General features: G+C 48.9%; 1 long non-coding RNA gene across 3 annotated transcripts; it reads right to left on the reverse strand.

The window, feature by feature from the left end:
• Window positions 1-6: 6 nt before the first annotated feature.
• On the reverse strand, window positions 7-26,073 carry LOC144318916 (uncharacterized). 3 transcript variants are annotated; one of them, XR_013384874.1, is made up of 5 exons: window positions 25,708-26,073; window positions 24,694-24,854; window positions 4,492-4,597; window positions 4,238-4,383; window positions 7-485 (listed from the first exon to the last, which is right to left on the reverse strand). It is a non-coding gene; the product is annotated as an uncharacterized LOC144318916 (long non-coding RNA). The 3 variants fall into 3 exon arrangements; XR_013384873.1 differs by lacking the exon at window positions 7-485 and having other exon boundaries at window positions 3,718-4,383; window positions 24,738-24,854; XR_013384872.1 differs by lacking the exon at window positions 7-485 and having other exon boundaries at window positions 3,718-4,383.
• Between the last annotated feature and the right edge of the window lie 827 nt (window positions 26,074-26,900).

Genomic DNA, 26,900 nt, shown 5'->3' on the forward strand with positions numbered 1-26,900 from the left:
ACAGAGAGGGGCAGAAACATAGGCAGAGGGAAAAGCAAGTTTCCTGTGGGGAGCCTGATGTGGGACTCAATCCCAGGACCCCAGCCAGGATCTGCCCTGAGCCAAAGGCAGATGCTCAACCACTGAGCCACCCAGGCATCCCACCAACATTTTCTTACTTAACACAACATCAAAATATCATACTTTTATTTTAAAATGGGCATCTTTTATCCAAATGCTGCAACTCATTGTGTTCATTTGCTCACTGTGGTTGGAGCCTTCATGTCTGCTCATCTATAAATCATTTACAGATTTTTCTCAAAGATTCATGACCCAGGCACTGAGGTCAAAACTCAGAGCCACATTTGTCATGCTGGGGTTTTTATTTAATTAATTAATTTAATTCTATCAAGGCCAATAGAAAATTCACTCAGACTTGGTTTTCTTCTTTTCTTTTACCATGTAATCAGACTGGGTTGTCAAGAAACATCCATCCGCTGTATTACCTGTGTTCAGGAAGGGGAAGATAATGCTTAATATAGAATCTGACTTTTTAGTCTAGGAAACTCCCCTTCTGGTGGCAGGTACCCATTTGCAAGTGAAATTAGAAAACACATGCACAAAAAGAGTAGAACTAATTGGTAGAGAAAGGCAAAGCAGACCCCTCTATATGCATGGTCTATTTTTTATTTTATTTTATTTATTTAAGAGAGAGAGAGAAGGAGCAGGGGCAGAGGGAGAAGCAGACTCCACGCTGAGCAAGGAGATGTGGCATTTGATCCCAGGACCCCAGGACCCTAGGATCATGACCTGAGCTGAAGGCAGATACTTAATCAATTGAGCCACCCAGGAGCCCCTGCATGGTCTTTTCTAAAAGTGTTGGCACATCACCTTATAGTCCCAGACAAACCATCCCGTCCCTGCAAAGGGAACAGCAGAGCCAGGAAACACATGAAGAGATGCTCAACATCACTCATCGTCAGGGAAACAGAAATCAAAATGACAGGGAGATGTCACATCACACCAGTCAGAATGGCTCTCATCAAAAAGATAAGAGAGAACAAGTGTTGGCGAGGATGTGGGGAAAAGAGAACCCTTGCGCACTGTTGGTGGGATTGTAAATTGACATAGCCACTATGGAAAATAGTATGAAGTTTCCTCAAAAAATTAAAAAAATAGAACTACCATACAACCCAGTAATTCCCTTCTGGATATTTCCCCAAAGAAGACGAAGCACTAATTTGAAAAGATTTAGGTACCCCCATGTTTATTGCAGCATTATATATGGTACTCAAGATATGGAAACAACCTAAGTGTCCATCGATAGATGAACAGATGAGAAGATCCGATGCACATACACACATACACATATACACACAAACACTCAGCCAGCAACAAAATGAGATCTTGCCATTCACAACAATCTGGAGGGACCTAGAGGTATTCTATTAAGTGAAACAAGTCAGAAAACAACAAATATCATTTGATTTTGCTTATGTATAGAATCCAAAACAACAACAACAAAGCAGATGAACCAACAAAACGGAAGTGGACTCCCAAGTACATGGAGCTAGTGGCTGCCAGAGGGGACGGGGGCGGGGGGCAGGGTGAGATAGCAAAGGACATGAGAGGCACAAACTTCCAGGTAGAAAATGAATACATCACAGGGATGAAAACTATAGGAAAATAAAGGAGGGGGGGAATCAGCAGAAAAACCCCCAAACCTGAAGCAGATGAAATCCGTTTGCACCTTTTCTGTGTGTCTGTCTCCCTCAGTGAATCTAGCGCTCCTCAGCAGCACACAGCCAGTGGGGTCGGGGAGACAGAACACCACACCGGAGATTAAACCCAGTTGCATAAAAGTTGCCAGCTGGGTGCCTTGGGCAGGTCATCACTACTTCTCTGGTTCTCATATTCCCCTTCTGTCTCTATTCTATTCTATTCTATTCTATTCTATTCTAATACTTGCCTTGTCCATCTCCACAAGGTTCATGAGACCCAAATAAAAAATCAAAGGGAGGGGGGCAGCCCGGGTGGCCCAGCAGTTTAGCGCCACCTTCAGCCCAGGGCCTGATCCTGGAGACCCAGGGTAGAGTCCCACGTCGGGCTCCCTGCATGGAGCCTGCTTCTCCCTCTGCCTGTGTCTCTGCCTCTCTCTCTCTCTGTCTCTCATGAATAAATAAACAAAATCTTAAAAAAAAAAATGGGGAACTGCTTTGTGTGCAATGACGAAATGCAGGCTGGAAAAACGTAGTGTGTTATCACTGTTAGTCTTAATCCTGCCACTGACAGTGGGAAAGTTACTAAGGTCTCTAAGCTTCCATATCTGTAAAGCAGGGAAAATAAGACCTACCTCAGATGATTACAATAGGGATTAAATAAGATAGTTAACATAAAGCAGACTCTTGGCTTTCCCAAGCCCAGTAGAAGGCTTCTCCTCCTAAATAAGATAAGGACTTGCTAGGGGAAAGCTCTGCACCCTTTCACCCTCCCCTCCCCTCCTTCTTCCTGCCTAGAACATAAGTGTGAGGCCTGGAGGTACAGCAGCTGTCTTGCAACCATGAGACAAGAGGCTTGAGAATGAAGGTCTCTGCTAAGGACAGAAGAACAGAAAAGTAGAAAGAACCTAAGTTCCTGATGATCATTGATACTAGCCTCAGAACATCTCCCCTGGACTTTTTGCTACATAGGAAAAAAAAATAGTTTTTTTTTATCGGCCTCAACCTATAAAGTAGGGCTTTACATCGTTTATATCCATGTGCATTCCAAATAGATATACTGTCTTAATTTTTTTAATGTTTTTTATTTATTTCAGAGAGAGAGAGAGAGAGAGCACTCAAGCAGGGCCTAGGGGCAGGGAGAGGTGAAGGGGGAGAGACTGGGGAGCAGACTCCTCACTGAGTATGGAGCCTGATGCGGGGCTGGGTCCTACGACCCTGAATTCATGACCTGAGCCAAAATCAAGAGTCTGACACTTAACCGATGGAGCCACCCAGGTGCTCCTAAACTGTCTTAATTTACATTAAGTTTGGTCCCTACAGAGCACAACTATGGGAGAGGGCCTTGGCATATGGCTTTTACTGTGTTGAACGAGACAGCTGAAGCAAATAAAGTTTGCAATTAAAGTTTGAGGATTGGATGAAAAATGTTAATCACAAAAACTCTGAGAAAGTTGAGAATCCTCATACATTCACAAGTGATACAAATTGCAGTGTTCTTGTTAAAGAACAGTTAAAAAGTTCCTCTGGCAAATACTTTTTTTTTTCAAAGATTTTATTTATTTATTCATAAGAGACACACACAGAGAGAAGCAGAGACACAGGCAAAGGGAGAAGCAGGCTCCATGCAGGGTGTCCAATGCAGGACTTGATCCCGGGACTCCAGGATCATGCTCTGGGCCGAAGGCAGGCACTAAACCGCTGAGCATTATTTGGTGTCCCTGGTAAATACTTTTCTTAATAGTAAATAAATATAACATAAGAAGTGCAAGACTAGCCCCATAAAAATTGTAAAACATTATACACCAGGAAGTAGACTAGTGGTTCCCAGGCTGGGGCTTGAGGTGGGTGGGGAGTTAATGCTAAGGGGTGGGCACTTCTGGGGGCGATGAAAATGTTCTGGGAAGATGGTGGTGATGGCCATACAACCTTGTGAATATAACAACCATCACTGGTTGTTTAAAAAACAACCATTATTGTTTATATTTATATATTATTTTAAAATTATATATTGTTTAAAAAAAAGTGAGTTTTGTGGAATGTGAATGATATCTTGTAACAAAGAGTAAAAGAAGAGGAAAAACACAGGGGCCCCTGGGTGGCTCAGGGGTTGAATGTCTGCCTTTGGCTCAGATCGTGATCCCAGGGGTCCTGGGATTGAGTCCCGCATTGGGCTCCCCACAGGAGGCCTGCTTCTCCCTCTGCCTATGTCTCTGACTCTCTCTCTGTGTCTCTCCTGAATAAATAAATAAAATCCTAAAAAAAAAAAAAAAGAGGAAAAACATAAAATAAACAAGAGTAAAGGAGACTGACTACTCAGAGCCCCTTCAGACTTTCATCTGAGTTCAATCAATTGACCTTTAGCCCAAAGACACATCCATGGAAGTTTCCATCAGGGATAAACTGAAATTTTTGCTCATATTGCCTCCTCTCTGGCAACGTTCCAAGCATCTTCCATCTTCCCCCAGTGGTTATGGTGACATAGCTCATAAAGCAATGAAAACAAAAAGAAGAAGAAAAACCCCGCCATTTGCGCCCACCTAGCTTGCAATAACCAACACGGAGAAAACAGTCCAGGTCCTTTCACTGATTTGCAGTGTTGGTCCTCTCCGACTCAGTATCCATGATTTCCAGGATGGCAAATACTAACATTGTGGTCTCACCAGAGTATCGTGGTCTGTTACTTCTACTTATAATTGAAAGAAGTACAAAATATCCATTAGGAACTGATTTAAAAAAAGATGTCATTTTTCCCATCCAAAAACCCCCCTAAAGATGAATACATAGAGGGCACCTGGGTGGCTCAGTCAGTTAAGTGTCCAATTCTGGATCTCAGTTTAGGTCTTGATCTCAGTGTCCTGAGTTGAACCCTGTGTTGGGCACTGTGCTGGGTATGGAACCTATTTAAAAAAAAAAAAAAAAAAAAGATGGATGGATACAGACCCTTTGCGCAGTTCCTGCCATACAGTAAGTGCTCAATAAACGTCAGCTACTATGGCTATTGGCAGATGCCAGTAGGCATGTTGAGGGTTCAGAAGCCTCCCGCTACTGTTCCTGGTTGACCTCTCTAGCTTCTCCCAAGGTCCCGGTCCCAGCTGAGCCCCCATCCAGCCTCCACGGTTGGGACACGGTGAGGCAGGGTTCTGTGAACTGGCTCAAGACGAGTGATCAGTGGCTCGTCAGCCTCAGCGTGTCCCCTCCTGCCCTTCCCTCTCCTCTCTGTTCTCAGACACATCATTTCTTGGGGCTCCATCACACCTATGCCGCCCATCCCAGCGCCACGTGGGTGTGCCAATGCGTCACCTTCCATCCATGCAAACGATCCTGTTGCCTCCCGAACTGTTTCTCCGGGAAGGAAGAGGGATGGGCGCCCACGGAGACAGTGTGGTCTCCGTGGCGCTAAAGCGGCCCACCCCCGGGACTGGTCTGACCTGCACCCCAACACCCCTGCCAAGGACGAGCCAGCCTTGGGCTCCCGCAGCCTCAGCACCTGCCCTGGAGACACCCTCACCCTCCACCCCCACCCAGCTATCCTCCGACACAGAGGCTGGGCGTGGGGGACCCAGGGCACCGGACACACCCAGGATGTCCTCTCCGCTCCCCAGACCCCAAACACCCTGAAAAACAGAGGGGTGAAACCTGTAAATAATCAGAACTTGTTTCCAGGACTTCAGAGTTCTCCCACCGCACCCCACCGATTGTGTGTGTGTGTGTGTGTGTGTGTCTGCACGCGTGCGCATGTGAGTGTGCGTGCGTGTGCTGAGTGTGCGTGCGCGCATGCGTGTACGTGTGAGTGCGCACATGTGTGTGCGCGCGCGTAGGTGTGTACGTGTGCTGTGAGTGCGCGTGTGTGCGTGAGTGCGCACGCGTGTGTGCGCGCGTATGAGTGTGTGCGTGTGTGTGTGAGTGTGGGTGTGTGTATGGACACGGAAGACACCGATCGATGGAGGCAGATACAGATAGAAAAGACACCTACGGATACGGTCTCTGAAACCCTCTGCGCACATTTCCTGCTTTTACGTTGTCAACCTGGGAAGAGGTATTTTATTGATGCGCAAACCGAGACTTAATGGAGATTTTTTTAAAAGATTTTTGTTTATTTATTCATGAGAGACACAGGCAGAGGGAGAAGCAGGCTCCCTGCGGGGTGCCCGCGGTGGGACTCGATCCTGGGTCTCCAGGATCACGCCCTGAACCGAAGGCAGGTGCCAAACCGCCGAGCCCCCGGGGGATCCCCCAGAGATTCTTTTAAACTTAGCTAAGCGGAGGGTGGCGGAGGGGGACCGGGTGAGGCTGGCGCTGGGCCTGAGCACCCCGACCCACCCTGATGCGTTCTTGCAGCTCATTTTCGCCAGGCGCCAGGCACCGAGAGCCCCCGCCTTCCTGGCCCCCCCTGCCCCCCTGCGCACCTGCGCCCCCCTCCCTCCGGGAGACCCTCTTCCCCCGCGGCCCCGCTCCCGCTCTGCCTCCCCGGGCCCCTGAAGGCCCAGGGGTTGCCCGATTCCCCGGAGTCCTCCCTTCAGGAGCAAAGCCTTGCCGCTCACGGAGTCGGGGTGGGGGGGCTTTTCACCTTCGCCCTCAGAATGCAGCTCGGGAAGAGTGAGTGTGGGATCTAATCTGTGAATCCTCGGGCCTGGCTCAGGAGCTCGGCCGCAGCCAGCGCCGAGGGTGAGGGCTGCATAACTGAGCAAATAGGGTGATGTCTTTCTACATCTTGCAAGTCTGATCCACAGTGTCACGTTGGAATTATCACTGATTATGCCACAGTTTTAAAAAGTAGGACGCTGTCTGGATCACATGCACATACTTTTTATCGTGGTAAGGTACACATAGCATAAAATTAACCATCTTAACCGTCCTTAAGTATGAATTCTATGGCATGAATCATATTCACAAGCATATTGTGCAACCGTCACCACCATCCACCTGCAGGACTCTGCCCCCATTAAACACCAACTCCCCATGTCCCATCCCCGAGCCCCTGGCAGCCACCATCCTACATTCTGCCCCCAAGAATCTGACTGTTCTAGGGACCTCGTGTAAGTGAAATCACTCAATATCTGTCTTTCTGTGTCTGACTTATTTCACTTAGCAGAATTTCTTCAAGGTTCGTCCACATGGTAGCACGTATCAGAATCACACAATTTTTAAATTTTCTTAAAGTTCGTTTGTTTTTTTAGTAATCTCTACACCCAGCATGGGGCTCAAACTCATGATTCCGAATCACATAATTTTTAGTACACATTCACTGGGCCATCAAAAAAAAAATGTCGATGACCTCCTGTCGTAAGCAGGGCCAGAACTCAGTGTTCTAACTTAAAAAAAAAAAAAAAAGTTTAATGACAGAGTCTCTGCTCCAGTGTGTCAGACAGTTAATTTCATTTTTAAAGGGTCCAATGCGGGGCACCCAGGTGGCTCAGTGGTTGAGCATCTGCCTTCGGCTCAGGTCATGATCCTGGGGTCCTGGGATCCAGTCCCACATCAGGTGCCCCGCAGGTAGCCTGCTTCTCCCTCTGCCTGTCTCTGCCTCTCTGTGTGTGTCTCTCATGAATAAATAAATAAAAGCTTTTTTAAAACAAAGCTAATTGGTGTTAGAACTGGCAAACTCAGGCTTTTCTTTCACCGGTGACGCCTCTCATCCTATGACAGAGAGTGATGCATTCCTCATCTCCAGCCCCCACACTGCTCCTCCACTGAAGACCCCCACAGACATCTCGGGAAATACCTCAGCGGTGGGACCAGCCAAGAGCACAAGGACAGGTGTTATCCTCCACCCCATTGGAACCATAAAGGGGGTTGGAGGTCCCTCCAAAGAGGTCTATCTAGAAAGGACAAGACTTCTATGAGCCCTTAAATGAGAAAGGAGCAAATTCCTACAGCACAAACAGCTTAAGCACGGGTGGGGCTTTTCACTGAAACGAAGAACGCTCAGGCAGCTTTTCTAATTAATGATGGTTGAGTCATACAAAGAAAGAAAAGTTGGCTCCAAGCTGATTCTGAGAGAAGAGTGCCCTCTGTGAAGTGCCTGAGTAGGCGTCTCCTGCAGCCATATCCCCCACTCTCTCTTCCAACACTGATGCCACACCTTCTGGCACTTTCTTGTGGGTAGAAGCTGCAAAAAGAAGGAAGCCTTACCCAACGGGTTTGGGAGAGCTCGCTCTGGCCAACCAAATGACTGGTGGGGATGTTAGGGTGGGGGAGATATTTCCACATGGTGAAATGGATCATGGCTGGTCTTGTACACCAGTCTCAGGATAATTTGAGAGGCAGTGGCAAGTTCCAGCCAAAAACACCTCTCCACATCGATGTCACTGCTCCTAAGAGTTCACCTTTAAAAATGTCTGTCTCAGAAAGCTATTGGCCTCATAAAAATCACAAATTCACTGTTATTCCAAATAAAATCCCTACATTGTTTTTCCATGGGACTTGATATAATTCATTCCATATTCATATGGAAGAGCACTGGCTAAAGAATATCTAAGAAAATTTGAAGAAGAACCAAGTGGGGAGATTTTACACTCCTGATTTTGGAAATTAATGCAACACAATAATGATTAAAACAGCATGGTTCTAATAGCAGAAGGGCAGACAGACCACAGACCAATGAACAGAACAGAGAACTCAAAAACCCACTCAAACATAGAAACTTGATAAATATCAGAAGTAGCTATACATAATGGGAGAAATGTGCACTGTTCAATAAATGCTGTTGGAGTTAAACAAAAAAGTCTTTCTTTGAGTTCCTTTCCTCGGGAGAAGTCTTCTTGGAAGGAGACCATTAATCAATTCCTGGTAAAGTGTTAGGCACAGAATCAAATGGATTTTGAGTGTTACATGATCCTGCCCAGTGCAGGAATCTCTGACAGTGTCTGCTTGTATATCCCAGGGATATGAAAATCATAATCAGGCAAGGAAGGCTGTCCCACAGCTGTACAGCTCCTGTAAAGTTCTTTATATTAAGCTAAAATATTTTTCCATAGCTTCTCCCTCCACATATGACACTGGGGATAAATGTCCTCCCTCAAGGCTGTCTAGCAAGTCATCTCCTGAGGACTCCAGTTCTCTCAGTCATGCTTGTGACAGGACATTCAATGCACATCCCCCCTCCAGGTTGCCTCTGATGGACCCATTCCAAATTATCAGTAAGACTTCTGCCTGTGTATGCTATTTGTGTGTATGCGTGCACGCACACACACACACACAACCTAGTAACAGAGGGAAAGGCAAAAGGCTCCAAACTGAGGTAACACAACAGACCCAAAGGGAGTCTCATATGTGTCAGTTGGGTGTTCCTGGATGCAAGAAGTAGTAGTTCCTACAAGTTAGTTTATGCAAGTGGGCAGGCAATATGTTAAGATATTTGTAAAAATAAATAAATATCAACAGCAACAGAGGAGCCTTAGCCATAGAGCCAGCCCCCAAGGGACCCCTGGAAAAAATAAATACCTGGGGATCCCTGGGTGGCGCAGAGGTTTAGCGCCTGCCTTTGGCTCAGGGTGCGATCCTGGAGACCCGGGATCGAATCCCACGTCGGGCTCCCGGTGCATGGAACCTGCTTCTCCCTCTGCCTATGTCTCTGCCTCTCTCTCTCTCTCTCTGTGTGTGTGTGTGACTATCATAAATAAATAAAAATTGGGATCCCCAGGTGGCGCAGCGGTTTGGCGCCTGCCTTTGGCCCGGGGCGTGATCCTGGAGACCCGGGATCGAATCCCATATCGGGCTCCCGGTGCATGGAGCCTGCTTCTCCCTCTGCCTGTGTCTCTGCCTCTCTCTCTCTCTCTGTGTGACTATCATGAATAAATAAATAAAATATTTAAATAAATAAATAAATAAAAATTAAAAAAAAAAACATTAAAAAAAATACCTGAACTTTGTGAGAAGATCAGGAATCCCACAAAGTTAGGCCTCCCAGGCAGTAAAACTGGAAGGCTACTGGATATTCAAGGCAGCTATGGAAAGCAGGCCATCTGGTAGACCCCCAGGCAGCAGGCATTCATAGCCCCTGCTCCAATGCTCTGCCATTAAAGTCATTCATTCAGTTCCCCTCTCACATGCTGCCTCTTCCCAACCATCTCTTCTTTTCCCCTCCTTTTCCCAGTGTGTGGTTGATTTTGCCACATTTCCCAGTTCACTAAGGCATGGTTCTCCAAGCTGGGCCCTTGTGGAGGCCACTGGCCACTGCCACTCAGGGAACGGCCTAAGGAGGCTCACCAGGAGCTGAGGGAACTGCAATTTGTCTCGCGAGGAGACAGTGAGCAGGACCAGCCTATGCCTGACCTTCATAGTACAGCCAGTGTTCTAAAGAGAGGCCTAAAAAGGTGTTCATCTCAGTTCATTGAGGGAATAAGAGAACACAGACTTGTTGGCTGTCATGTCCCCAGAGAATCAGTTTGATTCTGAAATCTAGATGGAGGGGACTCAGTAAGAACCACTGTATGACCAGCTGCTTCTGGTTAGTGATCATCTGGGGCTCTGAATAGGGCCTCAACCCCAAATCAGCCCCATTGTCTGTCTACCTACCACCCTTTCATCCCTCTTTGGCTTCCAGTTTCCTCTATTAATATAAAAATGCCACTTAGGAATAAATTTAACCAAAGACACACAAGACTTCTATGCTAAAGTCTACCAAACATTATCAAGAGAAATAAAAGAAGACCTAATTAAATGAAAAGATGTACCATGTTCATGGATTATAGGACTCAGTATTGTTAAGATGTCAGTTCCCTCTGGATTGATCTATAGATTCAAAGTAATCCCAATCAAAATTCCAGAAGGCTTTCTTTTTAGAAATTGCAAGCAGTCAATTAAATAGAAATTTAAGTAGTCAATTTAAGTAGAAATGAAAAGGCCTAGAACAGTCAAAATAATCTTAATAAAGAACAAAGTTGAAGGGCTTACAGTAGCTGATTCAGGATTTACTATAAACAATAATAATCAAGACAGTTTGGCATTTGCACTAGGGTACACAAATAGATCAATGGAACAGCAAACCAAAAATAGACCTACATATATGATCAATTGATTTTCAACAAAGGAACCAAGATAATGCAATGTGGAAAGACAAATATTTTCAACGTTTTTGGATAGATGTAGAAATAACTGCCTATTGAAAAGGAAAAAAAAGTGAACCATAACTCCATACATCATGCCAAAAACATAAGCTGAAATGGATCCTAGACCTAAATGAAATATGGCATCTTAAAAAAAAAGGAAAAATATCTCCATGACCTTGAAGTAGGCAAAACACAAAAAGAACTAACCATAAAAAAAAAATTTACAACTAGGGGCATCTGGATGGCTCCATCATTTAAGTATCTGCCTTCAGCTTGGCTCATAGTCTCATGATCTTGGGATCCAGCCCGAAGTCGAACTCCCTGCTCAGTGGGAAATCTGCTTCTCCCTTTCCCTCTGCCCCTCCCAGCCCACTCATGTTCTCTCTCTCAAATAATCTTTTATTTTTTTATTTTTATTTTTTATTTATGATAGTCACACAGAGAGAGAGAGAGAGAGAGGCAGAGACACAGGCAGAGGGAGAAGCAGGTTCCATGCACCGGGAGTCCGACGTGGGATTCGATCCCGGGTCTCCAGGATCGCGCCCTGGGCCAAAGGCAGGCGCCAAACCGCTGCGCCACCCAGGGATCCCTCAAATAATCTTTTAAAAAGAAAAATTACAGCTGAAATTCATAAAAATTTAAGATTCTCAACACACCAACCCGAATGGCTAAATTAAACAGACTGACAACACCAAATGTTAGTGAGGATATAGAACAGCCAAAAATCTCATATATTGTTGATGGGAGTGTAAAATGGTAAAACCACTCTGGAAAAGATGTCTATCAGTTTCTTACAAAACTAAAAATAAAACCATAGACAGAGCAATTCCATTTCTAGGTATTTAAGAGAAAGGTAAACATATGTCCATGGGAAGACTTTTACGAGAATACCCATACTGGTTTTATCCATCATAGCCATAATTTGGAAACAGCCCAGGTGTCCATCTGTAAGAAACTGTGGTAAAGTCATTCTACTCAGGGGGAAAAAAAAAGGACACAAACTACTGTCATAACAGCATGAGCAAATCTCAAAAACATTATGCCTGGCAAAAGAAGGCTTAAGCAAATGAGTACCTAATATATGATTCAAATTATAGGAAGTTCCTGAACAGACACAATTCATCTATGCTGGAAAAAGATGCCACTGTGGCTGCCTCTGGGGGAGGGTGGGACTGGCTGGCAAGAGGCATAAAGGTTTTTCTGGGGTGATGGGAACGTTCCATATCTTTTTTTTTAATGACAGCTTTATTGAAATATATTGAAATATATTTCATATGCCATAAAGTTCACCTTTGTAATCAGTACAGTACAGTGGGTTTTAGTATATTCATAGAATTATACAACTATTGCCACTGTCTAGTTCCAGAAGAAACCAGATACCCACCAGCTCTGCCCCAAACCCCAGCCCAGCCCTAGAGAGGCCACTTCACAGCATTCTGCCAACCACCCATCTGCTTTCTGCCTCTATAAATTGGCCGATTCTGGATGTTGCACATAAATGGATTTGTATACTCCGAAGCCTTTTGTGTCTGGCTTCTTTCACTCGGCATCATGTTTTCAAAGTTCATCCAGGGGCCCCTGGGTGGCTCAGTTGGTTAAGTGTCCAACTCTTGATTTTGGCTCAGGTCATGACCTCAGGGTCGTGAGATGGAGCCCCACATCAAGCCCCTCTCAGGTTCCAGACTCAGTGGGGAGTCTCCTTCTCTCCCTCTGGCCCCCCCATGTGCACTCGGGCTCGCTCTCTCTACATAAATCTTTAAAAAAATAGTTCATCTGTGTTGTAGCAGGGGTCCATGCTCCTTTCCTACTGCTGACTAATATGCTGTTGTATGGATAGACCACACTCTGTTTATCCATTCATTTATCTTTTTAGTTGATGGACATTTGGGAAGGTGCTTAACTGGAAAAGGTACAAGGGAATGAGCTCTCCGGGGTAATTAACATAGCAGTTACATGAGTGTATGGACCGGTCAAAACTTATTGAACTGTGTACTTAATTGTGCACTTTATTTTAGTGAATAAACTATAATTAAGGGGCACCTGGATGGTACAGTCAGTTAAGCATCTGACTCTTGGTTTTGGCTCAGCTCATGATCTCAGGGTTGTGAGATCCAGCCTCGTGTGGGGTTCCATGCTCAGCAGATGGCTTGGGACTATCTCTCCTTCTGCCTCTGTCCCTGCCCCCTGAGCCCACTCGCTCTCTCTCGTAAATAAATAAATAATTTTTTTAAATTTAATTTTTAAAAAGAGCCCCCAGAAAGAAAAGAATAAAGAGACAATACAGGAAGAAAGGAAGGAAGAAGGATGGAGGGAGGGAGGAAATGCAAGAGGGAGGGAGGGAGGGAGGGAGGGAGGGAGGGAAGGATGGGAAATCACCCAAAGCCCACAGCACCGGTTTCCCTGGGGAAATACAGGGAATTGTTCCCTGTAACAATTGCTCTCAGCAGGGATCGGGCTATGCCAGGATCACCCATGACCCTGTGGTAATCAGAGCATACACCTTGTACACCTTGCAGGGCACATTCTGTCCTGCAGAGAAAACCTGCCTTGTGTAGCCAGCGTGCTGGAGGAGGCACTCAGCCAAGCTGCAGTGCATCTGCTTTGGGCTGGCCCATCCCCACACAGGCCCCTGAGTCTGAACCCACTCTTTTTTGAAGCCATCTGAGTCTGCTGCTTACGAAGCAACTCTGTAATACCAATTTGTCTTTATAGGGAGATGTTTATGCTGCAAGAGGGAGATGGAGCTGCTTAGCCGGGCAGTTCTAGCTCTTGATGTCAATCAACAAATTGATGTCAGGTTTGCCATTTAAATAAATATATATATGAAAGGGAGCCCGTGTCAAGAGGGAGGAAGGAAGAGACAGGGAAGGAGGCCTGAAGACTTGGCCATCACTTGCATCAGGACACCCTGGACAATGAACACTGTCTTCTTGTCAAAAGACATTTAGTATCCTGCAGGTTAAAAATGGTCACACAGTGACATTTTCATTTGGCTCAACCTTCTGATTTTCTGGTGGTTCCAAGACTGTGCAGGGCTGGAGACCTCTGTTCTTTTTTTTTTTTTTTTTTAATTTTTATTTATTTATGATAGTCACAGAGAGAGAGAGAGAGAGAGAGAGAGAGGCAGAGACATAGGCAGAGGGAGAAGCAGGCTCCATGCACCGGGAGCCTGATGTGGGATTCAATCCCGGGTCTCCAGGATCGAGCCCTGGGCCAAAGGCAGGCGCCAAACCACTGCGCCACGCAGGGATCCCTGGAGACCTCTGTTCTAATTGTGTTTGGGGATGGGGGAGAAGCAGGGTAGAAAAAAATAACTCATAATATGGGACAGTAGATGCCAAGTACTGTACCAGTGCAAGCCACAGACCATGCACAGCGTAAAAGCTAAATGGCAGAGAAGCTGCTTCACACCATTCTGACAACACGTGCCATGTGCCAGGGCTCCGAGTGCCAGGATTAATCAGGTGTGGCCCCACGCCCAAGATGCTCCCCCATGCTCCAGGGGTGCAGACTAACTTACAAAGAATTGAAAGCATTGTGGTAGTCATTAAGTGGAGGGGTGTCTGAGTTCTGCCGACCCAGGGCTTCTGCCTGAGAGTGGGGGGAGCGAGTGAAAGAGGGGAGATAGGCAAGGTCAAACTGGGAACATTCCAGGGAGAAGAAAGAAAGGTTCTTAGAGTATCGGCCTGGAAGTGGAAAGATGCACAGACCAGAGAAGTGCTCGTGGTCAAGCTCAGCAGCAGAAATCAAGGCTGAGGTGCATCCAGCTGGAGGGAGACGGGGCTTAGGGAAGACTTCCTGTAAGAGCCAGCACAAGCTCCTGAATGATGGGAAGAGAGACATGCAAATAGGAATACACACAGAAGCTGGGCCTCTGGGCGTCCTGCACAGGATAAGCTGAACAATGCCCCCCCAAAAGCTGTCTACATCCTAATCCCCAGAACCTGTGGATATGTCACCTTACACGGGGAAAAGGGACTCTGCTGGTGTGATTAGGTTAAGGATCTTGAGAAGGAGAGATTATCCTGCATGACTCAGTGGGCCCAATAAAACCACAAGGGTCCGCATAATAGGGACACAGGAGGTTGGAGTGCATAATAAATGAGACCGTGTGAGTCAGAGGTTGAGGTGATATGACAAAGGGGCTGCAAGCCAAGGAACCCAGGCCCACTCCAGACTCTGAAAGGCAGGGAAATGGAAGCCTCCAGAAGGAACACAGACCTACAGACACCTTGGTTTTCGTCCACTGGGACTCATTTCAGACTTCTTACCCCAGAACTGCAGGTTGATATATTTGTGTTGTTTACAGCCACTGAGTGTGGGAATTTGTTTTAGCAGCAACAGGAAACTCACAGGCTGCAGAATCAGTGGAAATGTAACTACACACAGCCCCCCGTATACTGGCTCCCCCAGCCCCCGGTGGATACATTTCCCTCCGGAGACTTCATGCCATCAGAGTCGGGATGCATAAGCACGGTTAACAAATGTGGTTCTATTGGCTGCTGCTGCTTCCTTCATGCACTCACTTAGCAAGTGACAGGAACACAGCAAGGTCTGGGGTCCATACCGACACCCCTGCCCTCAGCAAGCTCAGAATCCAGCGGGGGGTACAGACGTGTCAACAGCTGGGCACCATACAAGATGGTAATGCTTCGATGGATGCAGGCAGAGGGGAACACGACAGCACAGAGGGGAGCCAACTGGGCTGGCTTCCGGATGACGGAATGGCCTAGCACAGCTGGTCTCAGCAGAGGTAGGACGGGGGCAGAAGGCAGGCAGATGGGACTGCATTTAGCAGAACGGAGGCAGCAGGAGATACGGCTCCTCTGGAGGAAACAGGCGAAGTGAGGGTGGCCAGAACACAGGCCAGAGGCCAGGATAGGAGGCTCCTGCTTACAGGGTGGAAACAACTGCTTCATGGCCACTTTCTCGGTCCTTTGTCGGCCAGAAAAAAGGGCCAGGAGCTGCAGGAAGAATCATGGCAGAGATGGGCGAGGGTTCTAGGGACAGCCTCCCTGGTGCAAACACAACCTGGACCTCCAAGCTCCAAGAGACAGCACCCAAAAGCAACATTCCAGGTGGGGAAGACGACAGGGCTAAGCACCCCGACACTGTTCCTCCCGCACAACACCCCGTCCTGGGAATCACCACACTGCAATGCCATGGCCACTGCACGCAGACCCTGGGTGCATTGCCTCCCTGCTGCCCCTTGGCCAAGAGGCAACACAATATTCCCACTGCTTACCCTCATGAGCAAAATAAGGTGGAGGAGATTCTCGCCTGGGGAATAGGCCGGCTTCCTGACCAGGTTTGACCTGAGCCACTCCCAGATGGTTGGCATCACCAATAACGATGAAGAAGGGGCCAACTGGGATGTCATAGCTGCACACAAAGGAACAGGCGCTGCACATGGGGAGTGACCAGAGGATGTGTGGTCACAAGGGTGAGGAGATCTGGAGATGGAAGGAAGGCAAAGAAGAACAGAAGGGAGGAAGAGAGGGATGCGGGGGCAGAGGTGGAGAGAAGCAGGAACTGGCATCTCCCCTCATACAAGGGATGCAGTTCAGACTTTCCAAGACAGAGAGGACCTTCTAGCACCTCGACCTCAGGGAACAAATCTGGGCCACAGCAGCACTCCAGGCCACAAGGAGAGAGCCAGGCATCTAACCCACCAAGGCCACAGACCTCACGCATCATGCAAATCTGAGCAGGAGAGCGTGAGGAACTATATTAAATACCAAGGGGAAGATTGTGCAAATAATTTTTTTTCATTGTCACTACTTATGTGGGAAGACTCTGAAGTCTGAGAAGCGACATTTTATTCTCTCTAAGCAATCAGAGATAAATAAAAAGGAGCACTCCTGTACTTAGTAAATCTGTGTTGGTGTGGGCCCACCCTGGGCAGAACATGGCAGAGGGGGTGGGCAAAGCTACAGAGCTCCTTAGCACAGCTTCCATTCCAGATGGCACAGGCGTGCAGGCTGAGGGGGCTGCAGCAGAGGAAGGAGAAAGCAAACCAGGAGGGAGCCCGCTCCGCAGAAAGCCATGGGAGCAGCATGGGGAAGGATGAACATTTGTAGCTCAGGTATACAGAGGCGCCCTGAGGTCCACTCTGCTGGCTCCTCCTTTGCAGTGAAGGCTCCAGAACCAGAGGCTGTTGGCCGGGCCAGAGGAGCCATGGGGAGCTGGGGTGGAGCGGGCAGGAGAGCTAGGGGCCAGAGCTCTATTACTAATTGGCCATGCAGCCCGGGCTGGCCACTTCCTCTCTTGGATCTGGTATCTCATTTTGAAAAGGATGGTGGGTGGAGGGGTGACACTCTTTTTGGTAATGTCCAGGACCTCCAGAAGCATCATCGTTGGACCAGAGGGACTTGACAACCCTCTACCCCCAATTCTACCCAAATATGCTTCTGGCACTTCAAGCCTTCAGATATTTGCCATGTTTCCTCCAGCTGTTTTAGCTTAGCCCCTTATCTTTCTTACCAGGCCAGTAAGCATGCAAGCAGACCTCCAGATTTACCCAGGAGAGACGTGCTAAGCTGGAGTCACTCAGAGTGAAGCCTCGGGAAAGCTCTCCGTACACACATGCCATTCTGTGACTGAAGCCCAAAGGCCCCAAGCCTGAGAAAGCACAAGATCTTGGGGAGGCTTCCTGGCTGGCTCGGGGCTGGCCTCATGCCACAGTGACATGTCCGGGGCTGTCTACCACTGCAGTTTCCCTCTCCCCCAACTCATGACACCCTTGACTCTTATGCCCCCCAAACCCTGCTTCACTCAGACTGATATGAGAAACAAGCCTGATAAAGGGTGTGCCTCTAGGCACCACAGACATGGGGTGTGTGTGTGACAGGTGTGGGGAGTGGGCAGGGGCACTTTTAGGGCACAGCTCAGGCAACTTCTCACCCTATTCCTGATGGGCTCCACCAACCATGACATTGTCCCTCCCGTGAGCCTCTGCAAATCCGGGATGAGGGCATGAGACCCGGAGACCCCCAGGCTGGCTGATTCTGCGCTAACTTTCCATTTCTGCCAAATACAGAGGTTTGCTTGTCCCTGCAGATGACAAAAGATGTCTCCTGGGTTAGAAGAACCTAAGACAGAATCAGACTTGAAGGAATAAAATTTGATTTGGGAAACCAGAGGGAGGCAGGGTGACTGAAATTCTGGGTAGGTATGTGGATCAGTGCAAGGGGGTAGCACTCCTGCTCAGCAGAGCTAATGAAACAGTAATATTCGCTGTTGCCACCGTTACTATTCTACTTCGACTTTCAAAAGGCAGCATTTTAAAGCAGCTTTGTTGAGAGATACTTCACATAGCATAAAATTTACCCATTTAAACCACAATTCAATGGTTTTTAGTATGCGTTCAGAGTTGTGAAACCATCACAACTAAGTTTAGAACATCTCATTATCCCTGAAAAGAAAGCCCATTCCCATTACACTCGGCCCACGCTGCTCCTCCCCACCTCCCACCCTGGGCAACATTAATCTACATGGCACTCTGGCCCTTTACATACTTTTCCTACAATGAGGGTATGCAATGCATCTGCTGGCAGGGGTGTCTTAATCAAGATGTCACGACCCATAAACAAATGACCAACAAGCACAAGATGCTCAACACACTGATCATTAGAGAAATGCAAATAAAAACACCAATGAGATATCACCTCACACCCATTCAGGATGCCTGTTATCCAAAAAACAGAAACTAGTAGGTGTTGGCAAGGACGTGGAGAAACCGGAACCCTCACACACTAGTGGTGGGGATGTAACCTGGTGCAGCCACCCTGAAATACAGAATGGTGGGTCTCCACACCCCCAAAAATTAAAAATAGAATTACCATATAATTCAGAAATTTCACTTCTGGTTTTGGAGAGAGATTTACACACCCAAGTTCATATTGTTATTGCAGATGCAGAATTATGCTCCACAGCCACAAGAGGGAAGCAGTTCAAGGACCCAAAGGACTGATGAGTTGAAAAGCAAAGTGTGGTCTCTCCACAAAACGGATGCTATTCTGCCTTAAAAAGGAAAATCCTAGCTCATGCCACATCACAAAGAAAACCTGAAGACATTGGCAGAGTTCTGGAGATGGATGGTTGCACAGCAATGTAGATGCACTTAATGCCATTGAACTGTACACTCGAAAATGGTGAAGATGGTAATTAAGGTTACTAATCATTTGACTTTGTGCTAATCAAATGAGATTATCCAGGTGGGCCTGACCTAATCACATAAGTCCTTTTTTTAATTTATTTTATTTTTTTTACATAAGTCCTTTAAAAGCAGCGTTTCCTAGGGAGCCTGGTGGCTCAGTCAGTTAAGTGTCCAACTCTTGATTTTGGCTCAGGTCATGATCTCAGGGTGGTGAGATTGAGTCACATGTTAGGCTCCGCACTCAGTGGGGAGTCTGCATGAGATTCTCTCTCCCTCTCCCTCCCCCTGCTCACTCACTGTCTCTCTCTCTCGCTCTCAAATAGTCTTTTTTTTTTAAAGGGGGGGCTACTCCCACTGATAACAGTAGAGAAAGTCAGAGACTCCAAGCATGGGAGAACATGAGGCCCCATCACTAAACTGAAGATGAAAAGACTGAGTGGCCTCCATGAGCCGAGAGCAACCTCCAGCTGGTGGCCAGCGCGTCCTGCCCAGACACATGACCAGCAGACGCAGGAGGTAATGAAGGGGTACTGTGTTGAGCTGCTAAGCTGGCTCATTTGCTAGGCAGCCATGGAAGACTGATTTGATCTCCTAATTGGAGCCAGAAAGGAAAAGAAGATGTCTTGGGGAGCAGATCTGAGTCTCAGTGATTGACTCTGTCTTCCTCACATATTTCCACCTCCTCCAGAAAGCTTACCCGCCCCTGAGAGCCTTTGAGAATCCTCACCTCTGCTTTCCTCTGCCAATAGTTACCTACCACGCCCTTGGCCCTGCGCACACGGGCCTGCCAGCCTCTACTGCTCCTCTACAGTCATCTTTTCTTCTCAAATCTGGTATAAGTGTGTCCAGCACAGAAGCCACAACTTTACCTTTTCCATATTCCCCAAAGTACTCAGTACAGGGCCAAGCACACAATAAATACTCACAAATATTTGTTGACTAAACCATCTCCTTTCAGATCCAGACCAGCAGGGCCAATGAAGGGATCCAAACCAATGTCGCTTTACCACCCCCTGGGATCAATAAAGCACCGGGATGGCGATACCCCATTTCTGAAGCCTGACCTTTCATTAACACTAGCCAGTCATATTTCCAAGCACGCATCATGCTACCATCTTACCAAAGCTTTCTTTTTTCCTTTAATGTTTCTCTACAACTGGAATTTGCAAACAAAAGAAGTGAGAATACGATGACTCGAGCTCCCACAAAACACCCTATATGTTCACAACAGCCTTCCCCTGAATGCCTGCCATGTCTGGGAACCAAGCTGAGACCCCAGAGACAGAGAACTAAATCACAGTAACCCCAACTCTTGAGCTATGGTCCAAGTGGCCCCTGAGCACAGAGGTCACGGCAGAGTCTCTGACACTTTAGAAACCAGATTGCATTTCTTCAGGTAGGACCACAATCAGGTCCTCTATAGGTGGGCAGTGGGTGGGGTTCCTTCTGCATTCAACCCTGCCCCCATGACTCTGGGGCCACCTTCTGTGCCCCACCCTGGACTCCAATAACATGCATATGATGTCACTGTCTAGATGTGGAACGGTCTTGGCAAATTTCATCCAGAGCCCTCAAGCACAGATTAAAAAGTAAATCCACAGCATTTGGACAGACCTTTACAGTTTACAAGGCACTGTCATATTCACAATCTCAGCTGATTCTCCCCCAAGCCCTAGGAGGTGGGAGGAGTATATTATTATGTTCTTTTTACACATGAGGATACCGAGGCATAGAGAATTGAAGTGACTTACTCAGAGTTACCTGGTTTGGACGGCAAAAAAACACATCCTTCCACGTTGGATATAGTCTTTGGGCCTAAAGGGGAACTTGGTGAAGACAGGCTAGGCTCCTCCCAGCTGGCCTCAGCAGCGGATAACTTGAAAGTTTCTTTACAGAAAGAATGAAGGAGTGGTAGGGAATCAGGAATAAGACGAAAACACAACGATGCCTCATATTCTAGTAACATGTTACCCTTTTCAAAGAACTCACATATTTCTTATCTCATTTGGTTCACAGAACAATCCCAGAAGGTCAATAAAGCAAGTGTATTGTCACCAAAAATGGAATCAGAACTAGTCCCCCATCCTGATTCCAAGTCTGAGGGAGGGCATTCTTGCCACTCACACCCTCTTTTCGTCCCTTTGGTCCTAAAAGGTCAAGACCAAGAGACCACTGGATACTACTCTTGTGTGACCACTCAAGTCCAGCTTACAGTGATCTTTCATTTCACCGTGTGTCCCCTATCAGAAACTGTCCCCAGAATACCAGAAAGGGAGACAGAACATGAGAGACTCCTAACTCTGGGGAACGAAATAGGGGTGGGAGAAGGGGGGGTGGGCAGAGGGTGGGGGTGACTGGGTGACGGGCACTGAGGGGGGCACTTAATGGGATGAGCACTGGGTGTTATTCTATATGTTGGCGAATTGAACACCAATAAAAAATAAATTTACAAAAAGAAAAAAAAAAAGAAAGAAACTATCCCCAGAAAACAGGTACCTCCTCCTTCTAGTTTTAGGATTGTTTTTACAGACTGATTTTATATAACCCATATACCAGGGAGAATGGAATCCACTAAACTATTGCTCACCCACTTAACGGACATTTTCGGAGCAGGGTACCACTGTAGGCTGCTCACTGGGAGTTTGAGAAATAAATCAGGCATATTCTTTGTTTATAAGAAGCTCAATATCTAGTGGAACTGGCGAAAATACAAACGCATACATGACAAGGTACACAACGTTCACAGATACATGACAAGATGGAATCAATGTCACAACAGAGTTATAATAAAGGTCTGTGGAAGATCAGCACCATGCTGGCTGGTGGAAGGGAAGAGTCTTCATGAAAAATAAAGGTGTTTAAGTTGAACCTTGAAGGATGAATGGAGAATCCTGATGAGCAGAAAGATGCAGACTGCCGAAATAGCGCGAACATTTGGGAAATAGGGGCACAGCTCCTTGTGAGGGCAGCATGGAGTCCACCTTGTGCCCCAAATTCATACTGGGGCTGGCGGGGATGCAGCATAGACTGCCAGCTAGATCTAGGCTAAATCCTGCCCCTGGACCACCTGCCTCCTCCTTGCCCTCTTGACTACTCCTCTTTTCTGCTTTCTAGTTGGTTCTCACATGCATCTAGCTTTCCCAACTAGACTAAAATGCTCGTTTTCTGAGGACACAGCGGGGGGTGTCTATATATCCCATCCCAGCCAGTACAAGGTGGGGACACTGTGGGCCCAACAACCTGTTTGTTGACTGGTTGCTGAAGTCTACTGGCCCAAGAATCATGAGATGACAGTTGTACAAACAAGTAGAGCAAGCAGAGGCAGTGCTTGTAACCCTAGCCTGGGATTACAGGGAAGGGATTAGGACAAGACACATACTTCTGGTTTTTGGATTATATTTTATAGAACTGATCTAAACTTAAATCAAGGGGCTCAGACTTGCTGGGTCACTCTGTGGGACTGCCCTGTAGTTCACCTTCCGTTCTGAGACCAACATCCCAAGGTCCCTTTAACCCATTTTTCTAGTTTCTGCTTGTCCACATCTCCCCATGAGACATAGTGTCTCATGCCTCCTGTTGGAAAGAGTTATGGAAAGGATGGCACAGTTGACATTTCCAATCTGGGGGCTGGAGGACGATGACAGAGGAGAGAGCCAAGTCAGGGCCAGGGTGGGAGTGGGGAGGACCCCAGGGTACAGCTTCCTACCAGCTGGTCTCCAAGGGGCTGAGGTCTCGCCTAAAGTGCTGGGTGGACAGAACTGTCAAACAGGGAAATTAGATGGGGTCAACACCCAAACAGGTCACAGCACCCCTAGAACAGAGCATAAGCAATCAAGGTAATCAACCAGGAGAATGGAGGGGGGGATGGTTGATAAGAACCAAAGACCCAGGTGGGTTCAGAGGCACCAACCCACTTTTCTAACCCCACAGGTGAGGTCCTCAAATGTCCTTTCCTGTGACAGTCTAACCCTGCTCTACCCAGCATCTCTCCACACCTTTGACCTTGTAATTCGTCCTCCATGTTGCTGCCACTGTGATCTCTCCACAACATGGATCAGTTCAACGTCTCCCCTCCACCTTCAGAAGGTCCCATATCCAAGTGACCCATGAAGGCTCTTTGCTGCTGGACCCAGACAGGCCTTTGATTCTAATCTCCTGTCGACGTCACCCTGATGTCATCCCCACTCTGCCCCTGCCCCCGAACGATATACTGCACAACACTCTACAAAGATGCAGGATCTACTCTGGGAGGATCCCCATTTCAAGGCCCAGCGCAAATATCTCCTGTGCTCGCCCATCCCCCGGGGAAAGATGAGTTAGTTTCTCTTCCATTCTCCACAGTCAGCTCCGTACAGCCTTTGTCACCCTGCCTTGCACTGATTTAGAGACCGAGACCACCAGGGGTAGGGGTAGGTTTTGCCTTCTCATGGTCCCGCTTGTCCCTATTCACTCAGCAGCAGTAGGTGGTCAAAAACAGGTTGACTTAAAGAACAAACCTCTTTCCTTTAGAACTGCATGTTTTTTGGGATCCCTGGGTGGCGCAGCGGTTTGGCGCCTGCCTTTGGCCCAGGGCATGATCCTGGAGACCCGGGATCGAATCCCACGTCGGGCTCCCGGTGCATGGAGCCTGCTTCTCCCTCTGCCTGTGTCTCTGCCTCTCTCTCTCGCTCTCTCTGTGACTATCATAAATAAATAAAAATTAAAAAAAAAAAAAAGAACTGCATGTTTTTGAGCTCTGGGCGGGGCCCAGGTACTACGGAGGTTGTGTGATGCCCAGATCGCAGCACCGCTTTCCAGGCTGCTGCTTCTACCTGTCTTCTGTGACCCTGCAACTGGATGGCTCCGCACTCATCTGGACTTAGAGATGCTGGGACCATGACAGGCATTTGCACCAGCAGGAACCCAGGCTGGTAACTGCCAAGAGAGCCTTGGGTGCCTCTCCTAGGGAAGACAGGGAAGAGATCTGATTCCCAAGGGCTCTGAACCGAGCTGTAGGCGGCGACAGAGCAGGTGAGTCATGCCGGGCCACACCCGTCCTCCCCTGAAAGGCCCTAGGGTCTGTCTGTCTTGGGTCATATGGGAAATGGGTGCTCTGAGCTGACTTGGGTCCCAGGGGAGTAACAGGCACACGAAGGATCTTCAGGGAGATGCACCATCTAATCCTATATGTGTTTGCTCCTCATTCATCCATCCATCCATCCATCCATCCACCACACAAACATCCACAGAGGAACTACTACACACAAGACAAGATCTCGGAGAGACACGTGGCAGCTTAGCTATTCACATCTCCATTCCTCGGGTTGTTTTGCTAGTCAGTCTCCTTATCTATCAGATGGAGAAAATGGGGTTTGGACATAACACAGAGTAACCTTACTAACCACCCACTATCCAACCTTACCAACAGAGTAAGTGCTCAAGACCTGTAAACTCTGCATAAGCCAGTAGAAGTAAGGTTGCAGGTTATGCTGGATTATCTTTCATTTGCTCCTCCAGGTACTTTCTGCATCCTTTTCTACCTGTTCTGTGGCCCTAGAATTTACCTGTATGGGCTCAAGACTCCCTTGCCCTCTGACTTCCTATTGGGTTTGGTCCATGAGAAACCTTGACAAATGAGAGTTTTATTCCTCCAACCTCCCTCCTGAGCCCCTTGACCTGAAGTCCCAGCTCTAGCAAGATGACCCTCTATAGAGGCTCTCTGCCTCCAGGTGTAAGACCCCACTGTTACTAGTTCCAGAACATTTCACTATCAAGAGTTGTTTCCCCACACCCTGCCTCAAATTACCCATTTGAAACGTGCCATCTGTTTTGTGCTGACCCCTAACATACATGGAGTAGGGGAATGAGAACCGGCCTGGGAATCAGGAGACCTGCGTCCTATCTCTGCCACCAGCTGATTCTGTGACCCTGAATGCTCTTTCCTTTATGAAGTATCAGCTTCTTCATCTGCAAAAAGAACAGATGGGACCGCTTGGCTCTCTGGTACTACAATTCCCTGCCACTACTTGGTGTTCTGTGAAGTTAAACTCAGAAAAGGGATGCATATAAGGAAAAAGAAAGACTTCCCAGTGCAGAGGGCAGGTTAGCCAGGTAAGCCCCACCCCAGGAGGCACCTAACTCCTTTCTAAGGACTTCCCTTTTCCTCCCAGATTCCCTGGGGACCAGATGCCCATATGATCTCCACCCCAAAGAAACAGCCAAGAAAACCTAGGAAATTACAAAGCAACCAACTGACCAGCCCTGCTTTAGCCACAGAGGCCCCTTCCCAGGGTATGCCCAAGGGGGACCAAGCAGAGAAGCAGGTACACATGGCCACTGCATTCTCCACAGGGCTGCAAAGGGAAATGATGGCCTTTCACAACGGGTATCTAGGGCCGAGGGAGCCACCCAAACCAGCATCCTGTCAGGAAATCCTGAATTGAGGGGCGCCTGGGTGGCTCTGTGGTGACCCCGGGGTCCTGGGATCGAGCCCTGCACCGGGCTCCCTGCAGGGGGCCTGCTTCTCCCTCTGCCTGTGTCTCTGCCTCTCTCTGTGTGTCTCTCGTGAATGGATAAATAAAATCTTTAAAAAAAAAAAGAAAAGAACTTGACATCCGTGTCTCTGGACACGTTTCAAACAGAGGCTAAGGACCATCAGATGGGTATTACAGAAACTCTGGAGTCCGCTTGAGCTCCTCCATGTGGCTCCGGGAAGCCCAGGGGCCGAGAGCCACCCCACTGAGAAGGCGGCCCTACCCCACCCCACCCCGCCCCCGCCCCAAGCACCGCCAAGTCCGAGGCCCCGAGCGCCTCCCCTCACCCAGAGGCAGCCGGGGCGCCCCGGGAGGGCTGGGTTTCCAATCCTCCAGGACAGGAGGCCGGGGCAGCTTGGTACCAAGTTCTCGGAGCTCCTGGCGGGTGAGGGAGGTGAGGCGATCCCTAAAAATCTCAGTCCCTGGACTGGCCGCAGGTGCAAGCCGCAGCCTAATTACGGCCGGCACCGAGGTCCCTGAGGCCCTCGCGTCCCCCAGGCGCCTCCGGAAACCAGTGGCCTCTCCCCACAACTCCCAGCCAGTTCAAAGTCCTTCCCGGCCCCAAATCCAAACTTCCCGGACGCTCCGAGCGGGGCGGGGGCCCGGGGCGGGCGCGGGCGCGACCCCGACCCCCGCGCTGAGGCACCGCCCACCCGCCCGCGTCCCCAGGAAGCGCCGCCGTGCGCCTGCGCGAGCCTCGGCGCGTGACTCGGGAGCGCGCGGCCGCGGAGGGGACGGGGCCGGGCCCGCAGCCGGGAGGGGGGCGCATGCGCGGGGCGGGCCCTCGCGGGCGGGGCTCGGCGGGGACTGTCCTCCGAGGCGGGGCCCGTGCGGGCGCCGGGAGCAGCCCGGCTCTGGGGGAGCGGGTGGTGCGGAGGAGCCGGCTCGCGGGGCGACGCCGAGCTCGGCCAGCGGCCCGGTTCCCCCACCCCCTCGTCCCCGGTCCAGACCGCCCTGCAACGGGGGCTCCGTTTCCCCTCGAAGGAGACGGGGTGCAGCGGGGAAGGCGGACCCGGCTGCGGTGAGGCCCCGGGCCCGGGAGATGCGCCCGTTCCGGAGCCCGTCCCGCCGGATGATGTGCACGCGGGCCGGGCAGCCAGGAGCAGCGGGACCCCGGGCCGACTGCAGGCGCGGGCTTCCTGCACCGCCTCTTTAGGGGCTCCGGCACTGCTCCCCAGCTCCGAGCGGTGGGCAGCATCTGGCGAGGCCGGAGACGCGATGCCCCCAGCAGCAGCCGGTGGACCAAACGTGGCGGGGGGGGGGGGGGGGGGAGCAAAATAGGCTCCTTGGTGCCTGGCTCTTGTTTCTCCGTGAGCCCAGGACTGCTGGGGCCCTCCCCCGCTTCTTCATGGCCCCCCTCTGTCCAGAAACTTAGAAACTTGGAGAGGCCCCAAGCCCGGAGTCCTTGAGTTTCCCTAACTCACCTCCTCTCACCTCGACTCCTCACTGGCCGTTCACAGATGTGTCTTCCTTTCTGAGT

The sequence above is a fragment of the Canis aureus genome, chromosome 8, assembly GCF_053574225.1.
Source record: "Canis aureus isolate CA01 chromosome 8, VMU_Caureus_v.1.0, whole genome shotgun sequence".
Classification (NCBI taxonomy): Eukaryota; Metazoa; Chordata; class Mammalia; order Carnivora; family Canidae; genus Canis; species Canis aureus.